This window comes from Gavialis gangeticus, unplaced genomic scaffold (genome assembly GCF_001723915.1).
Source record: "Gavialis gangeticus isolate Ggan-Ray unplaced genomic scaffold, GavGan_comp1, whole genome shotgun sequence".
NCBI lineage: Eukaryota > Metazoa > Chordata > Crocodylia > Gavialidae > Gavialis > Gavialis gangeticus.
In genome coordinates this window covers 76288956-76291427 of record NW_017729031.1, presented here as the reverse complement: position 1 = coordinate 76291427, position 2472 = coordinate 76288956, and positions in this window count along the sequence as shown.

Here is a 2472-nt window from a genome sequence, read left to right as displayed (position 1 = left end):
ACCGCAGTGATGAGCTATGAGGATGCAGTTCATTGCTACAGCAATGTAGCATCAGCAGGCACAAGCTATGATGCTGACACTGTGTTACTGTAGCAGTGAGCTACATCACTATAGTGCATTCCTATGGTGATGTAGCATCTAAAAATAACTGCGTTGCTGGGACTGTGCAGTATCGGTGGGTATTGTGCAGTCATTTAATACTTGCTAAAGCAACTATTAAATGATGGTGCAGTACTAAAATGCACAGCCAGGGGCACATGTAGAAGTGCCCAGTATGATTATTCTTTGTGCCATGTAGTTGTGCTTTGTGGTAATGCTGGATAACTAATAATATAGTTATCATGATTTAAACAGGTATATATTTTAACAAAGAAGCCACATGTGCCAATACTTCTTTAACTGTTGTTAACCTAGGTGATCTACTGAATTCAAGGGTCATTGGATCATAGAACTCTTGACCATAAGCAAAAGTCTGAAGATTTCCCATTGTGAGAGTACTGGGCTATGTCATTAGGCCATCCTCAACATCAGGCTCTTGATGTGTAGCAAACAGGAAATTACTCCTGTGAAAGCAAGGACCATGCAGAATGATTCACTTACTCCTTGTGACATCACCACCATTAAAACTTATGTGCCCTCCCTCTATTCCCATGACAAACCAGCCACAAGGGGAAGAGCTAAAAAGCTTGAGTTATCAGAAGCTAACTTGAGCAGTCAGTAAACCCACATTATTACTTTTACTGCCAGTCAAATAATGCAATTTGATTTAATTTGACAATTTGCTACATTAGTTGAGATTTGGGAGTTGGTCATCTTAAATACTTGATTTATTGATTAAATCATAAATATGACTTGAAGATGATTATTTTATTGGTCCATTCTTAATTAGTTTGGTAAATTTTTAGTATATTGGTCTTGTAATTTGCTTGCCGAAGTATAAATCTTATCCTTTTTAATAAAATCTATGAAAAACACAAAGGGTTGTTTGATTCTGTCAAATGGCAATATACAATCTGCAAGCAACTTGATTCTTTTTCACAATTAAAACCTTATGATCAGACCCAAAAAAGAATTTGTATGCTGAAAATGAGAGGCAAGGATTTTTTTTGTGATAACTTATACTGCACCAACTATATAGTTGGGAGAGATTTTGGGCAAGCTTTCATGCATCAAATGTCCTTCCTCAGGCCTTAAAATAGGATTTAGGTCTTTAGCTGTATAAGCCTACAGTTTTAATCCCAGACTCCTTGAGCTCTCTTTGACTTGATTATGCTCTAGATTCCTAGAGTTTCACTTTTGTCCTTGCGTGAGATTTAGGTAAAATTTAGGCACAAAGTGTTCCATAATAGTCCCACTTTGGAAAAGACATAAGTCATTAGTACTCTAATTGAATTTTGGAATGTAAAAATCCTTAGGATCCTGATTTCATATGGGCATGTCCTCACAAGCAGAAACATGCGTTTCCCCAGGGACAAACAGCAGCAGCACAATGTGTGCCACTGCTACTTGTCCCCAGGGAATGCCCATGCTACACGCACTCTGGCATGTGTGGCATGTTACCCCGGGTGGTATAGGGAAGGTATGGAAGGTTGGGACCAGCAACTGTGCTGGCCCCAGAAGCCTTACCTGAAGTGCTCAGGCAGCAATTGTGGTCCTGCAACAGGGAGCCTGGTCAGCAGCTGGAGCATGCAAAAATAGCAGTAGGTTTTAATTGTTGGTAGGTTTTATGCATTTATTTTTTATAGGAATTTGTGGAGGGATTTACTGAAAAAATTATGGAGTTTTGTTCCTTTCTTTTAATGTCTATGTAATGTCTAAAAGTGTATTAAGTATTGAAGAATTTCAGTTTGGCTCCCTGTCATTGTAGGCCAAATAAAGACATGCTTCATAATAGTTATTTCATGAAACGTTACCATTTCTTAGACAGACTGACTGTGAATTTTCAATTTGAATCAGACGCCAACATTAGTTGATAGATTTGGGTAGAAGCAAAGCCTGCAAATATTTTTGAATCCCTTAGCTGGTTATGTCCCCTTCTGACATAACCCTTAAGTAGTCACCTCAGTAAATGATTCTTTAAAGTGTAACAATCTGAGGAACTAGTTAGGGAACTTCTGGAGGGACTGGATGTAGTCAAGTCAGCTGGTCCAGACGATCTCCACCCTAGAGTACTAAGGGAATTGGCTGCGGTCATTGTAGGACCCCTGGCACAGCTTTACGAGCACTTGTGGTGTTCTGGTGAGATGCCAGAGGACTGGAAGAGGGCCAACGTGGTTCCCATTTTCAAAAAGGGGAAGAAGGAGGACCCAGGAAACTATAGGCCAGTTAGTCTTACCTCAATCCTGGGCAAGCTTTTTGAGAGAATTATTCTGGCACATGTCCACAAGGGGCCAGAAGGGGAGATTATGCTTAGGGGCAACCAACACGGGTTCATTAGTGGCAGGTCCTGTCAGACCAACATGGTGGCCTTCT